At 40.2% G+C, this 23,064-nt stretch overlaps 1 protein-coding gene across 3 annotated transcripts in view; it reads right to left on the minus strand.

The window, feature by feature from the left end:
* DUSP16 (dual specificity phosphatase 16) overlaps positions 1 to 23,064 on the minus strand; it is a 67,684-nt gene that overhangs the window by 36,483 nt on the left and 8,137 nt on the right. For 2 of the 3 annotated variants that reach the window (XM_074901802.1, XM_074901803.1), the window contains exon 2: positions 1,852 to 1,929. The gene's annotated coding sequence lies outside the window, so the exon portion shown is untranslated. Of the gene's footprint in view, positions 1 to 1,851; positions 1,930 to 12,757; positions 12,803 to 23,064 lie in introns of those variants that run through there. The other variant, XM_074901804.1, reaches the window with a different exon arrangement.

Consider the following 23,064-nt stretch of genomic DNA (forward strand, 5'->3'; position numbering starts at 1 on the left):
TCCCCCCCCCCCCAACATCTATGACAGCCACATCATTCCTTCACCAGCCTCTGAAAGATGGAAATAGAAGGTGTTCTGGAGAGATACCTGTAATCTATGCTATTAGAAACTGAGTGACAATCAAGAAGAGAGGGTCAATCCTTGCTCAAGTTGCTACTCATCAGTAGTGAGAAACATAAAGTGTCTATGGAGCACAAGGGAAATAAGATTTCTAAGTGAAAGTGAGGAATAGCTACACTTCTTCTGAATTCAGCAAACCAATAAATTCTGGAGATTGACAACTGTGTAATAAAGTGTAAAGTCTGAGAAAAAAAATGCAACTAAGGTTATAAGAAGCCTGTGTCTTGCCTGCCATTGTGCAGACCACAGAGGGGTGAGATTACAAATGCCAGTGATTTAAAATAAGAGCTCTGTTAACAAGGGCTCGTGTTCCTCAACTGAGGGAAATGACAGTGTCTTTTGGCTTTTCAGATGACTCAAGAAAGTGTCATCATCTCATAAGCACATAATTTCCTCACATTGACTGGGGGACTTTCCCCCACCCTCCTGAGCACATTCTGGTGCAGGAGTGGAGAGCAGCTAGGAAGTCACACAAATAGAAACACACAGATTTATAATTTTATTTTTTTTTAAACGTCACTTATGTACTGTGCTCATAAAAGAGAAGCAGTTTTAAGAATTTTACCCTGCTCTCTCTGCTTATCTGTATGATCACAATGGCTGCTCCCTCCTCTCCTACTTTCAGTTCATCTGTACTTTAGAGCTATATATGCAGTGAAAATGGATAAGGTTAATTTTCTCTGCCTTGTAGAAACAACAGCCACGTGCATGTTAGATTACACGTTGTACATTAATGAGAAAGGCAGGTATAATGCATTGAAAAAAAAAATAGATAAAGGAGAATTTTCAGTTCAGTGCTCTATATTGTCCTTCATCCTACTTGACTAATTACTTAGTTTTGACTACTAGTTCTAAAGAAAAATCAGCCCACTTCATTGTGGTCACCAATCTGAAAACTGAGATGGGGAGTCACAGAATCAGAAAAGAAATCAACTTCCCATGAATAAGCTGCATAAAAGACTGACAGTATAGATTTTAAAACTCGCTCTATTTCTACACCTACTGCTCAGCAACATTTTTACCACCAGTCTAAGACAGCTGGGCTAAACGAGATGAATGGACCTTCCATTTAGATAACAGTAAGGTATTGCTTTTCATACAAATAGTGGTATTTTAAATAATATAATGTCTTCTACTGCCAAAACACATACCACCAAAACACCATGTTTTGCTGACCTACTCAACACAGCCCTGAAATACGTGCAATGTTCTTGCAAACATCATCCATGCATCATCACCAACTCTAAGCAATAAGCCACATTATCATCACTTGCATTTACCAGAAGCCAACCTCTTTGACATTCACCATGGAACAGTAAGTATTACAGCAGGAAAACCTGACTGATAGAATGTGAGCTCACAGCAAGTCTTAGAACGTGCTGGTGATACATCACTCTATGCAACAGCTCAGAGAATTTACCTGCAGACTCCCTTCTCCACCCATACAAGCAAGAAACTCTTTGCATTTCAAAATACTTTTTCATTGCAGGTTCACAGCATACAGTTCTGTGACACTCAGAATTAAAGCTTACCTAATCCACTCCAAACAAACACTACAACACATAACATTTTTAGTTTTCTATTGCCTGGGACACTAAGCAACCAAGAAAAATGTTAATGGATTCTTAAAAGATGATTCTCCCTGTACGGCTTCCAAGTCAAAGCAACTGAAAATTCTGGGGTACTTTCATACGAATTCATTATTGTTTCATGTCAAAAGCGATTACTCACCTCCATTTAGGTCAAAATCTAAACGGGCCGAACAGGACAGAAGGGGGTCCATATACAAAGGCCAGAAGAAGGAAATACCTAAACACAGGAAAAAAAAAATTAAAAAAATCCTTGTTACAAGGAAAAAAAAAACAAAAAACCAGAAAACAGATTTCACACTTTCAGTGCAATCATTTGCTGTAAAACTCCCCAAGCACATGAAAACCTAGGTGAGATTTATAAATGCTAGCATTCATTTACATGGAAAGGGTTAGAAATAGAAAGTTATCTTATACTGATTTTCTAAAAGAAAAGAAAAAACCCACAGCAAATTTCTCCACTGTCTTTAAAACCAAAAAAGTTTGGAGATGCTTAAAAAAACAAGTCGTCAACCAACCAACCAACAGTCACCTTCCAAACAATTTGACACATTTTCCTGCTAGAAAACTAATCTGTAACTAGTGTTCACCGATGATGCATTTGCATGAATTCAAGCAAATTCACAAATTCTTGTTCAGTATGTGTTAATGTGAGAGACTGCCATCAATCTGATTACAGCTATATTTTGCATGGACAAAGACTAACGAAACAGAACATCTCAGGTGACTAATCCCATCTCCCCACATACTAAAAAGGACAACACTGGAAACTGATAACACTGGTGTCACCAAACATTACGTACAGTCATACCTGTGCATGTTCTGTACAAAGCACCTGCTGTTCCTACATGATCAAATTAAATTATAACCTTTACACGAGGAAGGAAAAATAAACACATTAGTGTCAATTCCAAACCGTTTCCTGGGCAGCTAAAAACAAGATTCAAATCATCGCTATCAAGAGATGACAGCTTCGCTTAATTACTGTAACATAAACCATGATAATAAATTATTGCCAAGCACTGCCTTATTACAAAACCCAGGAGTGGCTCCGAACCGTGTAGTAAATCATATGACAGAAGGCTGCGTAGTGAACAGATTCAAAACCCACGTCACCTCGCAAGGAAAAGAGCTACAAGAACCACCTCTCTGCCTTCAGGCAACTGCTCTAAAAACCCTGCAAACGCCAACAGTAGGACATGGGACTGGAGCCCTTCAGAGAGATAACTGCAGAGTTTGCTACCCAGAACACGCTCTGCTCGCTGGGATGGACACCTTGACCATGACCCACGGAGGTCCCAGGCTGGAGATCCTCTCACTTGTCCGTCAGTAGCACCCAGGTGTATGTACACAAGAGCAGCAGGGTAGAGACATGGATGAGAAGATCTGTTGAAGATTGTGCCGGGTCCGTTTCTCCCCCTGCCTGCTCCAGCTGGCAGACACCCTTCAGAGCCCCAAGAAGAGGTTCTGCAGATCTTCCTTGCTCCTTCCCCTAGTCCAGCAGCAGAAGGCAATGGAGAACAAAGAGAAAGCTCATCCCACTCACTGTATTTCTTGCTATCACCTTTTCTAATCTCTGGAAATTAAAACTAAGCTGGTGCTTTACACTGATTAGGCTCTGCCTAAAGGCAAGACCCTGTGATCAGAGACCCCTTTGTGACAGTCCAAGAAAACAAAGTACTCGGATAAAAAGCATCTCTATTTTTCAGTTCCTTAGTGCTTCACATGCAGTTTCTTGTCTCTCTGGAAAATGCCACATAGTCTTCTCATTCACTAATACCTGTTATCCATGACCCTCCAAAGTCCTTACAAATAAATTAGCTACCACCTCAGGAAACTATATACTATTTTTCCCACTTTAATGACTTGAGAGTTTAAAACAGCCCACAAGAGCCCTCATTTCACCATTGGGTGCAATTAATTCTGCTGAAGAGCAGACGAGAAACAAAGCGTATACTTAATTTCAACACAGTTTACTGGAAGGAGGTGTCACATTTTTAGAACAGGATCCACTCATGATTGAAGACCGAGCTGCTGCAAGTTTAGCCATAAGTATTAAGCACATTTGGAAATTCCCTGGCAATGCTGTTAAAGGAACAGACATTTCCTGTAATTTTCGGAAACATTTTATATCTCCCCGCCTCCTTTTTAGCCTTGGTGGTAAGAAGGGGAAGGAAGGGAGAGAGGATACCATATTACCATTAAGTGAAATATGAATGAGCCACCCAAGTTTGAAGTGGAAACTTCAGCTACTTGTGCTTAGGAGAAATTTTTTTTTTTAAAAAAAGGTCTTTCATCATTAAGAGGCCAGGATTTTTCTGCTGACTTCAGGAAAAGAAATATACATCCTTTCAATTACAGTGATTACAAAAGGATATAAACTTGCCTTTTTACTGACTTCTGGCAAATAAGAAGTCCTCCAGGCCTTATTTAAATATCTTTTTCTATTTTCCAGAATTAGAAATGGAAGCCTTTCTTTCTTGTCTCTTGCTCAGGGCCTTCCTTAAACTGCAGCTAAACGAACTCAACCAGTTGGGTCATGGGGAGTGTTCCTCCTACAGCTACAGAGCTGTGGTGCATCAAAGAAGCTAGAAGCCAGGGAGAAACTCAACAGTCAAGCATGATAGCATCCTTCTAAGGACCTCAGTACCTATTTCTCCTTTCCTCAAAGTTTAGATTTTTAGGAGAGGACGGGATTAATCTCGCATGAAGTATCTGGCATAAAATCTGTCAAATTTAGAATAGGTTATAAAATTATTTTATTTATCTATGTAATCTGAGTCTGAAGAGATGCAATCCAAAGCCACAGCATGTAACGTAAGAATTCACAAACCACATTAAAACTAGAGGACAGCTGCCTATCCTTACAAACCCATCACAAGTGCTATATTGGCTGTACACCAAATGGTGAAGATTCGTCATTTGATTGTGACAACCGGCAAAGTCTATGCCTGCCAGTCCCTACCAGCAACTGTATTTTAGCTTTTGAATCAAAGACATAAAGCACAAAAAGGGAAAAGATTAAAGTGTTGAACTACTTTAAAAATCCTCAAGCTGTTGAAATTCCAGCCTATCCTTGCAGAACAATACTGCTTCACAGCAGCCCTTTTTGTGACACCAAGGTTTCCATCTACTACACAATCCACACATCCCAAATCGACTGATCGTGTTCTGCAGCTCTGCAGACCAATACGAACGGTGACTTTTGGATTCACACGGTCATCTTTTTGCTGAGAAACAGATTAAAAGGAGGAGTGCTCTGAAGAGTAGTGCTAAATAAACACCAAGCACGGCAGTTGTAATAGTCCGTGCTACTTCTTTAAAAGGCTTCCTATGAAAGAAGATAATATGGGACCTCAGAGTCTTCAGATGATGGTTAGCCTTTAAGTTTAAGGCCTTTCTCCTAGTTAAAGACTTTAAGGGGAAGATGTTCAAATAATATGGGCCTGCAAATAAGGAGCCAAAAATTTTTTTAAAAAAAGAAAGCAACTCTGATCTGCTTTGTGGTCGCTGTATGATGAAAACAGAAGGTGGATCCGAAACCTTCGTATAAGAACCAGGATGGATTAAAGGCAGAGGATAATGATGGTAATTTTATTAGGGAAATAAATCAGAATAGCTTCTGGGCAAGGCAGGGGTAAATTTCTTGCAACAGACTGTTTAATAATTCTTCAATTAAATTGAATGACTAAAGATCACGATGAGTCAATCTCTTTTAAGAACAAGAGATGTGTAAACTGCTTCCACGGTATGGTACATTGTGGGTTAAAATGTTCTGCTCTTTCACCCATTTGAGGAAATGACACCAGTTCTCCCGGAAGGCAACATGCACATTCAACCCCTTCACATCAGGGCATGAGAAAGTTTGGAAGGAATTTCTTTTTTTTTTTTTTTTTTAAATTTTTTTTTAGACTGTCAACATTAATACTTTGTTTCTTCCTGCTTGTGTCTGAAAACACAGCGCTGCACTGCCCTGCATGCATGTCCTGTCAGCTGTACAAAGAAACATCCAGAAGTTTAAAAAAAACCCTTAAGTGTTAATTAAATCTGTTGTCAAAAGTCATTTAAAAAACCCTCTGCATGCTCAAAACAGAATTAATATTGTGAGCAGCGTGTGCTACATAGTGACAAAAGCACACAGAAGCATCTTCAGAAGGGATGCTGGGCCCAGTAAAACACTGACATTAAATGTATGTAAGCTCAGTTCTGCTCAGTAAAGCAGTTAAGTTTAATTGAGTTTCTCCTTAAATGACACCTACACGTCAAGGAAACAGAATAGATGGTGGAGAACGAGTCCACAAACATGGTGCAGCCTGACCATCTCAAGGTAGGAGAAGGAAATGTAGAGGAGTATGGGGTACAGCAATGGCTCCCTATTAATGTGGTGGAGTAATTCAAGTTGTTAGGTGTACCCAGAAATTAAACAGTTGTAGTAATCCTGGTAGAAGGTCTCCCATTCTGGGCTGTGCAGAGTTAGTAAGGGGTTCAGGCTATGACATGGAGTGACTGCTGAATTGCAGATGAGGCTCAGAAAATAAATTAACAAACTCCTAGATCAAGGCAGTTGGGACCAAACCTCTCAACATGGTGTAAGACTCCTGATAGCCCACACACTTGGGAACAGAACGTATTTTCATACCCAAATTGTACCCACAAAGGTAATTACGATGGCCTGCTTCTTACAATTGTGTTTAAGTTTTAATTTAATTGACAAGACAGTACCAACAGGGCCTCAGTTCAGGAACAAAAGCACAAGCTGTAGTATCTCACTGAGCTACGCTCCGAGTAACGTGCCCTGGTATGTCTTTCCCAAAGGATCCCAAGCATTTCTTTGAATTTGAATCATGTTATACAAGACCTGCAGCAGTGCCAGAGCCACATTTCCAGCCTGGTAACTACGTGGCTGAAAAGAGAAGTCATATATATCTTTACAGTGGAAGGAGAGAGAACAGGGTGACTTACATTCCCCTGCTGTGCCTCTTGCATTACTATAAACATTAGCATTTAATTAGTGACATAACCACAAAATGCATTAATCCCCCTTAAGAACAACTAACCAAATGTGACTGCCATTACATCTAGTTTGCAAGAATTAAAAGGGACCAAGATTTTTTAAATTTTGAAGAGCACAAGCACACAATACCAAAGCGAGGGAATAAATTCTGTTGCTATTATGATATGAGCCTTAGTCAAAGACCAGCATCAGTCAGAAACGTTTTGTAGCAACCTCACTGGGCTTCTAACAGGATTTTGAATAGCAAACAGAAACAAAACCTATTCTCTTAAATTACATTTGCATTATCCTGTCTGAAGTGTGCTCACATGTATGTACAGCTCCGTACAGATCTATAAACAAAGATTTTATATTTCTCCGGAATTTGTAGGAGTGCTCCTTTTACACAATCCTTTAAAAAGCAACCAAAAAGGCACTGATTGTTGTCAAGGCAGTCCCAAGCTAGGAGAGTTCAACACACTTCTGCAACAACTGAAGTAATATATCACCAGAATGGATCAACTTCGGTGCATGTGGAGCCAAATAAAATACTTGGAAAGAAGTATGTCACCTTTAAACTGCAAGATCCTGGTGTTTCTGAGGTATCCAGCAATGGAAGAAGCACCAGTTATTTGACAGTGATCATGGATACATCAATAAATAATACTGATTAGTTTTATGACATCTGGTTATATATAAACTCCTGCTGATACCACTGGCAAGCGTTCCAATCATTTTCAGACTTCCAGTCTGCATGTGAGCAGCCCATAGGAACGAGTTTAGGTTTTGGTATGCAATCCTGAGGTTTTTACCTCCAGGAAACTGATCCTGAAGGATAAAGGTATACGATGGGTGGTCCTTAATCACTTCCTTTATGTGAAGATTGAGGTCAGAGTGGAAAAAGAGCCAAGGAAGGAAGTCTGCAGCACCCCTCAAACACACACACACACCTTCCTGAACAACTCCTTCAACAGTTTAGAGTGTGAACTTGTAGTTTAAATTAAGTAGTCAGAGGTTGGGACAGAAATAAACAGCTTGCACAAGCAACACACTATGCTATTAAGTTTTTCGAAGTGACTTAAAAATTAGGTCAGTCTAATTTGTGGCTGATACTTTGTTCTTTCACTACTATGAACTCACAATGATGTCAGTCTCATGTTCAAACATGCCACATTTAGCAGCACACAGGCTTCCTGAGAGACTCTCTCAGCCTTCCTTTGTGCAAAAGGCTTCTGCCAGATTCTTAGCTCATACTTCACTGACTCAGGCATGCCACTCCAGTTTCAAGGGAGTTACACTGGCTTCCCATCAAATACTGCACAGTTCGGGGCTCTTTCCTCTTTTAAAAAAAACAACTTTACTGACTAAAAGTTTAAGAATATGTGGCCATATTCAGGTTACCATTTTAGGCCTCACCTTCATTAGACAACATCCAGAGGAAAACTACCCATTAAAAGGTGTGGGGAACAGGTGCTTTTAACTATTTCAACACACCTTTCAATACTTAAAGGGGGCTTATAAGAAAGAAAAAGACTTTTTTTTTTTTATCAGGGCCTATAGTGACAGGACAAGGGACAACAGTTTTAAACTGAAAGAGGGTAGGTTTAGACGGCACATAAGGAAGAATTTTTTTTTTTTTACAATGAGTGTGGTGAGGCCCTGGCACAGGCTGCCCAGAGGAGCTGTGGCTGCCCCCTCCCTGGAAGGGTTCAAGGCCAGGTTGGACGGGACTTTGGGCAACCTGGGCTGGTGGAAGGTGGCCCTGCCCGTGGCAGGGGGGTGGAACTAGATGAGCTTTAAGGTCCCTTCCAACCCAAACCATTCTATGATATTTCCTCATCCTTACCCAACCTAAAAAAAATCCCAGATGTCCCTGTATTCTACCCAAATTCAGCTAACTCTTGAGGATGAAAAGCATCCCACTGGATTGGGACTTCATACAGAAATGCTTCTTATGCAGCCACCCCAAAACCACAAAAACACACTCACATACAGAAACTAATCTGTCTGCATAAATTTTGATGTTCAAGGAAGATACCTTTTCATTATTTCTAACACAAAACTTACCGCAGGGTTTTTAAGCACCTTAGCAAAGATGACAGCTTGTGAAGCACAAGGAGATTATAAGTTTGTCTAGCTACAAAACTTCAAATGACCCTTGGATCCAGCGGCAAGCTTTTGCAAGCATCTTTAGACCCAAGTGAAGCAGCTGTTTGAACCACCCCTGCTGATTGTTTTGCCTGAAGGGCGGAATTAAACTGAAAAAAGATAAAGGAGAGATTTTTAAAGCAATTATTAGTCCCTTCCACTTCTCACCTGGCAGCAGGAGACCCACTCTAAGGTGCCACCATACCTCTTGCCCACTGTTTTTCCCCTCATCCTCCCAGATAGGTCCAATCAGCCTTTTGTGTGGCTGCTCTCTTAATTTGAGGGCACCAAAAAAAAAAAAAATCTCAGATGGAGTAAAGAAAAGCCATCTAAAAATACGACAGTAGGTAAAAAATACAGGTCACTGCCTGAAAATGGCCATCTACAAGCTCATTCTTATCAATCCCAATTCTCATCATTTCACTCATGTTTATGCCTGTCACTAAATATCTATACTTAACCACATGCAATCTGTATTTCCCACTGCAGCAGCCACCATAGAAACTCTCCCTGACAAACACTCTGCTGGAGCAGAAGCAAAAGAGGAAAAAAGGGTGACAATTTACATGCTGCTAAGCATTTATCTTGGGACTACACTATGAGAGATTTAATACTAGCCCAGGCTCTCCCACTCTCTTGTTCCTGATGCCGTGTTTCCCAACTGGTAGAGAGATTTTTATTTGGTTTTGTTTATTTGTTTTAAACTATCATGTCAGTGTGTTCAAACCTATTATTACACATGCATGGAACAATGCTATTGCATGAATTCTCAACGTGGTTAGAAAAGCACTCCACTCTGTCTCAGGAAAAGATGCATTATCTCACGTTCATTTCCAGCAACACGTTACATTCCAGCTACTCTACGAAAGAAAACAGACACACATGGTTCACAAGAACTGCATATCCAACAGATCCCCACTATTACTGCTGCATCTGCAACTGCCCAAGGATACAGGAAAGGCAAGTCTTGCAGGGAGAGGTGACGTCTTTTATGAGACCAGTTAATATGGAGCGATAAGAGGGGGGGGGGCATGAACTCCAGAATGCACAAGCCCTTCCTCACACACACAGACGTGAAACAGAACCAAACAGTGACACTGAAACAAAAGCCAAGGCTTCCAAAACATCTCCACATCCAGTCTGTCCCTCTTCCCAAACAGGAAAAGAAGAAGTCCACAGCACATCCCGAAGTATGTCATAAATTACCCAGTGAATCATATTCCTCATGGAAACTGCCTGGCCGAAGCCTCACCAGTGAAAATACGTGGTAAAAGACATAAAGAAACCTTAAAGATACCCTCAAAAAAAGAACACTGCCCGCTCCCTAAATTCTTGGAGTTAATACCAAACCAAGAAAATCCTGGAGTCACCACAGAGTTAATAGATTTGTGGTACATTTTTCCCACAGACAAACTTTTCTCTGGATTATCAAGTTGTTTATTATTATTAAGTCAAACTTGACGTAGATTTAGCTTTATATTCACTGCTTTTGTTTCAAGTTTTAAGTGGGGTTTGTGTTCTTGAAACCTTGCCTGTCTTCCCCAAAATAATTGGTTTAAACAGGAAAAAAAAAAAAACAGCAAACCCTCTCTGTACAAACCTTCCTTATAGCCTGTCTGAAAAAGTTTGTTTTCTGAAAAAAAAAAAAAAAAACCAAACAGAAAACAAAACAAAGCACACAAAAACCCCATATAAAAATGGTAATTTCCTTAAAAGTATTTTTCAGGTTACTGAAAAACTTCGACCATTTCCAGCTACAACTAAAAATGTACTGCATTACTCAGAATTATAGAACTAGAAGTTTTGTTCTACAATGCTACAAGGAGGCAATAAAACTTCCCTCTTTTAAAGTAAAACCAATTTTCCTTCAGTTCCAAGCTGACTTAGAGGTATCAGTGACAAAGACAGCAGATGAGATTAGATTCATTTGCCCTTCTAAAGTCATGACAGTGATAGATGTAGTTGATCCATGTGTTACCTGGGGGTTTTTTTTGGTTGGTTTTTAATTTTATTTGGATTGCAAAGAAATGTTAGCTAGCTAGTTTGCCACCTAGAGTGGTGTATGCAGTTCGGTTCTCCACAGGAACTCCGAGTGGCATGAAAAGACTGACCCTGGTGGTCTGAACAACGGGGTATGAGGAGCATGGCAAAAACACACTTGAGAGAAGCCAATTTCTACCAACGAATGCCAAAAGCGTTTCAGATGTGCAGACTTAGGCAAGAAATCTTTTCCAGAAAGACTTTCTCCCTGACTGCAACTGCCCTCTTTGATAGTATTATAGCACAGGTCAAAATGTGCAGGAAAAGAGTCGAACCCAACCACAGAAGTAGAGGTCACCAGGAAAAAGGGGAAGGAGAAGCACTCCTCCCACCCCCTTCAGGCTTCTTCCTCTGCAGCCACACCACCAGGCTCAAGCTAGAGCAGTAAATACCTAGGGCAAGTGCTTCCAAAATCAAGTAATCCATAACCTGAGGGCTGGGCAAAGTCAGCACATATCCAAATAATTTTTAGAAGATCTAAATTTGAATTTAGACTGCTTTGGAACAGGCAAAATAAAACCTCTATGATTTAGAAGAAAATGTATCTAGTCTACTTGTAGCTACAATGCTAATCCAGGGCTAAAACATTCTTCCTAATCTTGTTCTCGCCATCAGTTTAAAGCATAGTTTTGCCAAGGTTCAGCTTTCTGGCACTGTACTGAAAGCATAACCACATAAGAACTTCTTAAGAACCAGCTTTAGGTTTGGCAGGGAGACCACCTGGCATCAAAGGTATGCCTACAGCCATATGCCTGAATTTTAGTCAAAGAGCAAGAAGCTGCAGGGATTTTTATTTTTTTTTTTTAAATGTGTTTGGCAGGTAAATTCTCCTGATACTCCATGCATGCTTCAGTGTAGGGACAGCATGCCGAGGAGATGCTTAAATCTAAGGCTCACAAACTAGCTCTGAACCAAGCCACCAACTTGGTGCTCAAATTAAACTTGATAGAAAGGAGGGTTTATTTGTGCAGGTTCACCTCATGGCACGGCTACAGACCTTTCCATACCCAGGCAAAACACCTTCTCCATGACACTCCACAGTGTAGGGCAGAAGGACTAGGCTGAGTATCTCAAGCTGCACTGTCTTCCTCACTGCTACATCCAGAATGATTTGTTCTGCAGTTGTTGCTGTGCACCATTACAATACCAAACACCAGAGAAAGCAGAGGCTCTCAAGTTGCGTTATTACTGCTGCTCAGACACACAAGACAGCGAAAGGAATGGAAAATAACCTTACCACCAGCACAAAGAAGTTGCTGCAGACAGCAGGGGTGGTCTGTATACAGGATGGAGTGAGAAGTAAGCTGGAAAAACTGAAGGAGAGGAAAAATACACTAATGCTCCAAAAAGATGAACCTGGCCACCAGATATTAATCCGCAAATTTTACAGTTGTCGCCAAGAGTCGATACACTTTTGCCTTTAAACAAAGCACGCACTGCTTGGATGGCAGAGGGGGACTTATCCACAAAGAATTCCTGCTCCACTGGTACAAACGGATGGTGCCTGCTGTCTGGGTCTAAAGATCCAAAGCCCCATGGCACAGTTCGAAGTGCACTGCCCCTTATGCTAGACTGCCATTCTTTGGGTGTGTTTAAGGTAAAACTCAAGTTAGTAACTCATTTCCACACAAGTCTGTAGAGTCAAGTATGAGAAAGCACCAGCGTGATGAGTGCTCACACACTCTCAGCACAGCAGGCTTGTTCTTACACAGCCTGATAGGGACGTTCCTTACACAAGCACCTTCCTCGGGGCAGTACTCACTCAAATCAAGGAGTAATTATTTAACCATGATCCCATCTGCTTTGCATTCCAGTTAAAGAAAATCTTACACAGAAAGGTATGAGCTTGGCCCAAATACCCACTTACCATGCTATACTGCTTGTCAAGTCATTGCTGTTTGTACTTCAGAAATTTGCAGCAGACAGACCGTGATAAATCCAAAGAACTCTGTCATTAGAAGAAAAACTTTAAGCCTAACAGTAGGAAGTGCTCTCCATGCTTCGCTAATCGTGTCAAACTATACTGTACAGACAATTACAATTAATAAAAGTATTCTTAGGAAGCTTAATGACAACTTGGACCCATGGTTTCTCTGCTTCAGGTAGACTGGCATGAGGAAAACAGTGGGGAAGAAAGTTTCTCTTGCGGTACTTTAGCCACTCACAAAAGCAAAAAGGACTCCCAAGAGAAACTTGCCCCACTCCAGACAGCCATTTAAGGGGTACAGATCTACCCAGGAACATCAGCTTCTCTTTCTGCTGACCCATGGGAAATACCTTTACTACCAGCAGCGGAGCTTGTAACCACAGAAAATCACAATCCTGTTCTGCATTAGCTACTTGAAGGCACTTGAGGTCTTTCTTTTGAAAGGGGTGAATAGACAAAGCTCACCAGCACCTAGAATATCTGAAAAAATACTCATGCTGTCACCACTCAACAAAGATACAGATGTGCAATAAAATGGTTCACCCCTTCACTGTGTTTTGCACCTACTACTGTATGTAACTCCCAGGACTCAAAGCAGTAACTCCCAGGCAGGCTGTTGGATATTCTAGATAAGTACCTTTTAGCACGTCTATTCTGACAAAAATCATAGTCATATCCAAAATTCTTTTGGTGAACAACTGACATCAAGTAAACGATTTACTGACTTAGAATCCACGTTTGTTTTTAGGGATAATGATCACAGAGGACCAGACTAAGAATCTAAATACGGGTACTTTCTTTTAGTATTTTTAAGGCATGATCAAATCCTCCTGGGGCCTCTCACAGACTCTCTATCCATCCAGCAAGGCTAAAGGCAGTTCCCATGGTACTCCACCCAACACTTTTCAGACATTTAAATGCATTCAGGTTTACCCACGACAAAGCTTTTCTAAACAGCAAGTTCCACGTCTGAACCCAGCAATTACATTACCAATAGTTTCAGACACAGACAAACTTGCAAAATCCATCTCTAGACTACTGATGCCCCAAGCAGGAATGGTGTGTTGTATCCACCACAGCAGAAGCACCCAGAACTTCACAAAGAGAGCAGCCAACATACAAAGAGCCAGGAGGTAACAATGCCATCAGGTTTACTGAGACAGGCATCTTCCCATTGTCTCACAACAATTAAGAAAACCTTAAAGTTAAATAATTATGAAGGAGTAGAGAAACTCTGGGCAACCTGTTATGCTTCAAAGGTTTCAACTAAACCATAAAGAACAGGAGAGTAAGCCTCCTGGAAGGTCTGTAATTTTGTTACCCTATTGTCATTGTGATCAACTGCATTTTGATTTTAATTTTTGAATCCAGAGGAGAGTTACTTAATCCATTATAAAACTATAAACATAGCTAGACTGTTGGTTGACAGTCACACTAAGAGACAAATGAATTTGCGGCATCCTGTACAAACAGTTCAGTGAAAATCCAGTATTACGTATCAGTACCTGATGGGCCTTCTAAAGACACAGTCAGATCTGAAAATGCAATCAGAAAATTTGACAATTTGTTGTAGCTTTGAGTTTCCCTAAAAAAACCTACCCTGAAATATCTGAAAGCAAATCTCAATTTAACATACATGTGTGCACTACTTCACCAAGTTCACAGAGAACCCAGCAGCAACAGTGATCAAAGGGATGTGTCCTGCTGGAGCAGAAACAAGGTCCATGAATTATGTTTTGGGGACTGTCAGGAATCATCACGTGTAAACCCACCATCTTTGACACCTCATCTCGTCTTAGATTGCTGTCTCAAATTTTAGTTCTGTTAAAAATCTCCATAGAAAACATAATCATACATTAAGGAAACAACCATTGCTTTTAACACAGCCTCAAGAGAAAAAGTAGAAAGGCAGGAATTAACACCAGAAGTTACAGAAGAAAGGTGGTTTTGTTTGTTTAAGACTTACTTTGAAGATGCCATCTTCTGCATGCCAACTGTTGGCAGTCATCGACAAAAATAAATTCTTGCTGTTAACAGAAGTAACTGAAAAGACAGGCACTTTAAGATATTACTACACTTTATTCTGGATTTCAACCACCACACATTGCAATGAAAGCGGTGACAGAAGGAAAGCATGATGGCCAATCTAGAAAAATGCATCACTAGCTAATGGCTGTGCCTACAAATCAAATCACTGCATGTTTAAATGATTTCTAGTACCCTCCTGAAGGAACTCAAAAATCTGCTGCAGCCAAGAGGCTCCCCTTTTTGTGCTTCCCTTTCCCATCAACTTACTTCATCTCACGATGGATTTCTCTCTAGACTTCTACATCAAAGCTACAGTAGTATCCTGCCCATTTTTCCATTTGGTATTAAGAAAATTTAAACAGCATGGATGAAAAACGCTCACCTAGGCACACAATCTCTTTTTGCTAGTAGCATTTCCTTTGGCCTTCACTAGGCTGCTCACACCTACGCAGAATACCGCAGCAAATACAATTTTCCAGATCTGTTCCTTTGACCAGATTCATCTTTATTTTCTTCATAAGCCATGCGAGGTAACACGAGACCCCTCACCTATCTCACACTCCTTCCAAACACTGCCACAAAACCACTACTTTGCCACAATGTCTACAGCTTTGCTAAGAGTATATACTAATATATAGAGTATACTAAGAGTATTACGTTGACCAGAATTGCCGAGGTGAACACCACTCCTCTCTGCCTCTGGCACCATCAAACGCAGCAGAACCCATGGTCTGTGATGGGCCTCCTGGGTTCTGTAATAAATATCTGTATTACTGCAAGGAAGGGATACTCTAAAAAAAGTAAAATAAGTAAAAATAAGCTGCAACTTTGACTTCAGATGCCAAAGCAAACAAGATTAGTACTCCATAAAGAAAATAACCAAGTTATTTACCATTTTGGAGTTCTACCAAGTATTTGATACAACCAAGCTAAAGCTGAGAATTTTAGTATATTTTCGTTACTTTTTGAGTAATTGGGTCTCAAGACAACACTGGGTTTTGCACAAAAAACATGCAATCTCCAATACCTTTTTCTATACTTCTGGTATAACACTTCTTAATCATTCCATTTCACAACACTGATGTTAACAAAAAAAAAAAAAAAAAAAAAATGGAGAAACAAGTATTTTGATAACAAGTTCTCCGTGCTTAGTGTTTCATAACAATTTTATGCTTGCAGAGATGCCATGTCATTCTGGACAGAGTGTATTTCAAAATGGAAACCTATCAGTAAGGCATTTAGAGAATTACATTCCCCAAAGGAAGGGAAGACAGCTGATACAGAAGCAGAGAGCACCCTCTACTAATGGTTCAGCCTTCCTTATTCCTCTAGTTGGCAAAATGGCACCGGTATTACATTTAAAGTCCACTGAAGCATTCTGCATATGAGGAACCATAAGCTGCCATGAAAACTGATGAAGAAGAGTCTTTTCCTCAGGGGAAAATAGAAACAAACAAACCCCCCAAAGAGTCTGTATGGGGCTGTTGGGCGGAGGGGAGGAACAACAGGAAGAAGGAAGAAATCACGACGAATCTGGCGTCTTTAATTCAGGAAAACATCAGAGCTCTTGCAATTCCCACAGACTAAACAAGGAATCACACCGTTACTGTGGAAAAGGGGGAAGAGTCAAGCCAATTCTGTTTAAAGAAGGAAGTAAAGAGAATACCATGCCAAACACAAGAGGAATTTAATTTGATGAAGGAGAATCTACATCTTAATTTAGCCTTTGAACCACAGCAGGACATGCCAAGGGACTTTTTTGTTCCGTGTTTGTTCTTTACCTGGAAATAAGAAACTCTGCTTTTCCCCTGCTCCTCACTAGAGTGATCTTAGTACTATGTTGGAAAGCCAGTTTACTGTTTGCATTAGCTCGCCGCTAAACAACAGTGGCCATAATGCAACCAGGTTCACCACATTTATGGAAAGAATCCTACCAAAACTAGTACCATGCCGTTACGTTTCAAAAATTGTGATTAAGACACTGCTGGTCCAAAAGATCCTCAATTCAAGAAGAGAGAGGAAATTAAAAGCTGCATGTTTAGCTCCCAGCTGAGTCTGAAAGTTGCGAAAGGTATACATACCACTTCACAAGGAAAGGGAACAGGAAGCCAGGGAAGAAAAGAGTCATTATGTTCAAATGGTAACATTTTCATGAGGTTACACAGGCCAAATGAGCATATCCCAGAAAAATGTGAATCCAAGCCTGGGTAAAGAAACAGAAAGCCGAATAAGTGACAGCAGATAGGAGGAAGGGGGAGGAAAAAAAAAAAAAAAAGCTTTAGAAGAGCAAAGAGTATCAGATCAGAAAACTTATCAGAACAATAAGAAAAATTGTAAGAGCTAGTGCACAAAAACAGGAGGGTACAATTAAATTTGATACTAGCAACTAGATAATAATAACTGAGAAATCAAAAATAGGTTTCTTTGCAAGAGCCTCTCCCACACAGGATGCTGACAAAAAAGAAGTTCAAGATGGGCTAAGATGATCTGCCGTCATGACTGACATATCAAAAGAAGAGAAGGAAAAAAAAAAATTATTAACTAACAGTGAGCCACCATGTCCTCAAGATTTATGAGGGAATTAAAGAATGTAAGGGCTGAGTAGAAAACAGAAATATGTAACGCTCACTAAAGTGAGCTATACTGGCGTAGGTATAAAGTGTTTGTAAAACATGCTAAAGGTGACAGAAAAAAGAGAAATAAAGGAAAAAAACCCCAACAAACAAACAGTGAACTTCAATACTAGAAAAAATTTATTTAAAACTAGCCACACAGAACCCCTGGCAGACCTGATGATAGGCATAAAGGCACCCAAAGCAAGAAGTGAGAGAGGGCACAGAACCACCCTTCCCCATCTGACCCAAACCCACCATTAAATTAGCCTTTGAGCATGTCAACTCAATTGTTTAAAGGAACTTTATGCAGACTTACTAGAAAGTCCATTTTCTAGTCTACAACAAAAAGTTCCAAAGAATCCAAATTTTTAAGATGACCATAATATTTACAACCATATGCGCATGGCCTTTCCCTACCACTGAGGAAAAAAAACCCAGAAGAGTAGCAGAAGAAATAAAGGCAGATTAACATCTCTGCTGATAGACGCAATACTGGATGAAGTTACTGGAAATTAATCACTTTTTAGGTTAATTCTTTAGCTTTGCAGCTGGCTGAATGGCAGAGCTGTGTCGACAGACAGGCTACTGCGGTTGTGTCGTTTGCACAAATACGCATGCAAATTTAATATAAGTCAGCAAAACTCAGTCTGCATGGTCTGGGGAAAAAAACATCCTTTCTTTGAATGACAGAAGCCCTCAGCTGACAAAACGCCACCAGTAACAAGACTAGGGCCAACATGCTGTAGAGACAGCAGTTTCATCGGTAGGATGCTGTGGATTCCTACCTGCCCTATACGTGATCTTCAGCAACACCGTCTCTTCCATTGTGGATGCTGCTGCTTGACAGCAATGCAAGCAGCTATACAGGGACAGGAGCTCTGCAGAGCTCCAGGTGAACCAGCAGAACCCTTTTACTCTAGGTAGGACCCCAAGAAGATGATCCTGGTATCAGCATACTCTTACTCAGAGTAAATGTAAAGTACACTCAAAAAATGATTTTGAGATTGAAAATATACAAAAATATACAGTGTTATGATTAAAAAGAAATCAGAAAAAAACCCTGGAGAAGAATGGGAGTACTAAATCGAGTTGTAGGTTTAATAAACACCTTCCCCAGAGCAGTAGACAGAGATAACGCAAGCAATTAGTAAGTGACAAAAACGAGAGTTCCGTATGACAACTCTGAAGACACTGGTACCATTTAAATTAATATGAGGAGAAAAGGGAAAAAAAAAAACAAAAACCCACGGGTAAAAAATAGATAGGTATTACTAGCCATCCATTCTCAAAGCAGAAAAGAGATTTTTCATTTTACCAAGTAGAATATAAAAGAAATGCTTTCAAGTTTCAGTAGAAAAGCATGAGGTTTTCATTTCCATTTCCTTTGAAAGACCAAGTAATGATCAGAAATAACAAGCATATTCAAACATAAGCCATAAGCTACCGAATACACAAAATGTTATCTGCCTACTTCAGACAGCTATAGCCACTAACAACCTAAGTGTGTCCATGAAGACCATGTATCCAGATCTGCTCAATTCATTATACCTAGCCATAGCCTGAGCAGGCTCATCTGCAAGGCTGCTTTGCTTCGCTAGCTAATTAATTGCTACATTTATCATATAAACATCAAGAAATAACTCTGAATGAAAGCTTTGTAAGATATAAGCTGCTCTGGGCAGAGTATGCCTGTATATATACACACGTGCATGCTCATGTATGTATAGATAAGCAGTTTGTATGTGGGTGTATGTATAGAAAAACACACACACAAATACATGTGTGTACATATGACACTGTTTTAAAGCAGCAGCATCCTGACAGAATTGAAGTTCTAAACTTGTCAGGTGGCAGACAAGCAAGAGTTTCTAATGGAACACAAAGCTTTTGGAGCTTTGCGAAGCCAAGCCAAGTCAACTTGAAGGCACAGCAGCAAACAAACAGCAGTCAGGTTTTTAGCTTGAATCAACGGTTCCAGCCTTCATTTCCACTGGGTGAATCCATGTAATGAATATACTCCTTGCTGCCTTTGCAGAAGACAAGCTTGAAAAGGAATCCCACTGAGTTTCAACAACTGCCTTCAGATTGCCATGGGCTGCAATGGGCTTACCTGCACTTCAGGACACGGGTAACTCCAACTCAAGACTTGGCTTGTGGGCCAAGCACACAGGAAACCCCCAAACGAGGGCAAAAGACAGGTCTCTGGAAGAGGAGGAAATTCTTTTGCTGGAGCATGCCTGGCTACTAAACCACAAAGCCCGCTCCTACCCCCTCAACAGGCAGAGGTGAACAGAAGGCAGAGCCCATCATACCTTTGGCTGCTCCAAGAACTGCCCGTAAAAGAGCCTCACACACACACACAGAGGCACCCAACCGATGGGGCAGACTGAGGGGGTACACTCCATGGCAGCTTAAAACAAGCTCCGTCAGGGCTACCAGAGAGCAACCACGTGCCTTATGCCAGCTCACATTCAGTGAGCTGACTCAAACAGCTAAATCAGTCACAAACTAACTGTACAAACAAGCAGAATAAACAAACACATCAATAAGCCACATCCAAACAATTTTCAGCCATTTCTGGTTCCCGGCTCTAACTCACTGTGGGATCTGAGAGCCATTAAAAGAGTGAGTTTGCAATGACAGCAGCTGGAAAGACAAGAAAAGACTTGAGCGTTTACTTGGGGTAAAGTAACAAGAGTTACCTGAGCATAACCGTGAGCATTTGGTGCTACGCAGCACTAACTTGAGAGCTCCACCAGTTTCAGTGGATCTGGACCAATGTCCTCCCATTTCACTTTTATGGCTACTAAACCTATTTATTTTGGACAAGAAGGGTAACAGCAAGTTGGGCACAATGCAGAAGAAAGGAGAGGATAGTCTACAGAGTATTTTACTTCTCAGGTTTGTCTGCATGTCAAGAAGGCAGGTAATTCAAAGAGCAAACGACCAACCTAGAGCCTACGGAACAAACAGTATGATGCATTTCTCATCTGCTACAAGGAAAACAAGAACAAGTCAGCTCAAACAGCAGAATAGGCTACTTGTGTGTTCATTCTCTGCCTTGGCCTCAAGTGAAGTATGAATAGTCATAAAAACTACTCTAAGCAGCAGACGCGGGGCAGCTGCTATAGGCAGAGGGACTGTGTCAAGCAGCTGGACTCTATAACCTTTTCTACTAGCACAGCTGGAAAAAGACACTGTCAATAGCCTTTAGACTACTGTTTTCTGGTTTGTGTATTTAGGTTAAAGCTCCTTGTGGCACTGACCAGTTGTACTTACAAAGCACTCACACCACCAGCAGTATATAATATAACCCAAAAATATTCAAAGACAAACAAGCAGGGTCCTAGGCAAGCTGTTAGATTTCTACCTGCAATGTAGTTAGAGGACATCAGTCTCTTGAACTGGACATATTCTAGAAGCAAACACAAAATTTGCCAACTTTTGTTTTTTGTTTTTTAAATGATAAAAGCTTTTTTTCCATCTAGAATAACTACACACATAACCTGATTTTAACAAGACAACAATAAAATATCAACTCACAACTGAAGGGTTTGGACAGATCATTTTCCCCACTCCTTCCCACCCTTCTCAGTTGCCCCAAAAGACACATATTTACGTGGATTCAGGAGCGTGCTATTTGAAGCTTAAGTCTCTGAATGTCACAAATTTCCAACACGAAGGCATGGTCTGTCATGCAACATTTTGAAATCAACTCATTCTTAAATATTTACAAATGCCTAGCCAGGAAGACCAAATACACAAACACACGCAATATTATTCTGTCAACAGCCGCCACATATTCTAATCCAGCATTTCTAGTTTTTAATACACAGCTTCAGTTACATGAATTATAAGCCAAAATACAGACTCAGAAAGAGAAAACACACAATTCATTAGTGTTTAATCATCTTCAGAAAATGTCTTCTAGATGCACAAACAGTATTTACTACTATGAACCCACTAGAAGGTACACCCTTCCCTGTACTTACTTATAACTTGTCATTAGACTTCACTGAGACAGCCTGTCAAATGGCTTTTTCTCATACACACAGAAAATAACTCTTTTGTTATCTACTACTACAAGCTTAGTGTTAGTAGCCAAAGTGGAATGATCTTATCCTGTTGTCACATTAGAACTACATTTCCTGTAATTGAAAAGTCTCATTTTCATGTGGAACCAACAACTTCTTTCTTCCTTTCTAAAAATGTTTTTTCATCTCTGTTGACTCTATTTTATTCTTTTTTCCCCCCTTTATTTAGTCCATACAGGTATATTTTTCCAACATCTAATCAATACCTCTTCTTTTCCATTATTCCCTGTTCTTTCACTCTCTCCAGTTCTGTTCCTTACATGTCTCCCTCTTCTAATATTTTCACAATGACAAAAGTTGACCCTAATACCACACAACTTTTGGAACCAGATGCACTGTTTCAAACTTCAGCTCCAGAAAGCCAAAGGCCTGAGTATTTTTCCCTTGTAGTGCAAATTAACCACATTTTGAGTAAAAGCAGGATTACAGCTCTTCCAGATATCAGAAGATCGTACTGTGTTTCAAGATAACCATTTAAACATAAATCAGAACACATTCTGCAGAATTCTGAACTCAAGGATGCTATTTTACCACCGGTTGGTGGTTTAATTACTTTACCTTCATCATGTCCCAAAGCAGCTGATCTACTTGACACCCATCCAACTCCACCTGTCCAAAAAAAGTAATGCTATTTTCTACCCATAGGGAGACTTTCCCCACTGTGATCTGATGTGTAACAATTGCCATTCGAAAGGGAGAGACCTTTCAAAGAGGAGTTACACTTGCAGATTCTCGCTTTGCCAACATAAATGGAAAAAAAGGTAAATAAAAGTGATAAACAGCTAAGTAAGAATAACGTTTGACTGCACTGAAAAGCAGCATCACCTGTTGGGCCTAACATCAAGCATTCAGTAGAAATGCCTTTGGTGGATATAACAATAAGATTTTTGTAAGTGTACTTTATAACTTTAGTTAAGCAAAGGTACACAAAAATGTGCTATTACTGAATATCTAATCCATTATCAGACTAGTTCCAAGTCAAGGAAAGTATAATCTTAAGTGATTTTTTTTTTCTTAGAACTTCTAACATCTATTATATGCTTAAAGTTTTGTTTTCTTTCTTTTTGTTTTTTTAAACCAAAACTGAACTGGAGACCACGCATGTCAATACTGAGGTATAACTATTTGCTGAGCATGTACACACAAAAAAATTTAAATGTTCAACATCCCTCCCAAGTTAATCCATAACATAAATTCTTGGCTTTGAAATATTCGAAGACTTAAATCAACACCGTCTTGAATTTTTTTTTTAATTATTCATCAAGCCATGAAAGTCATTTTCCTGCCAAAGTAGACAGCCTCTTCAAGGAAAAGGGGAGGGGGGGAGGAAAAAAGGAGGAAAAACCACCATCGAAGGACTTGGCAGCCTTTAAAAATTCCCAAAACAAACACTGCATCTCTCTAAGCTAGCATTTGCTAACAGTGTCACTGCATTCAGCTTTTTTTGTGTGCCTGCCACTAAGCAGCATGTACGAACAGATAGTCCCAAAGCTTCCTGAAAGGACAAGAC

This window comes from Athene noctua, chromosome 3, assembly GCF_965140245.1.
Source record: "Athene noctua chromosome 3, bAthNoc1.hap1.1, whole genome shotgun sequence".
Lineage (NCBI taxonomy): Eukaryota > Metazoa > Chordata > Aves > Strigiformes > Strigidae > Athene > Athene noctua.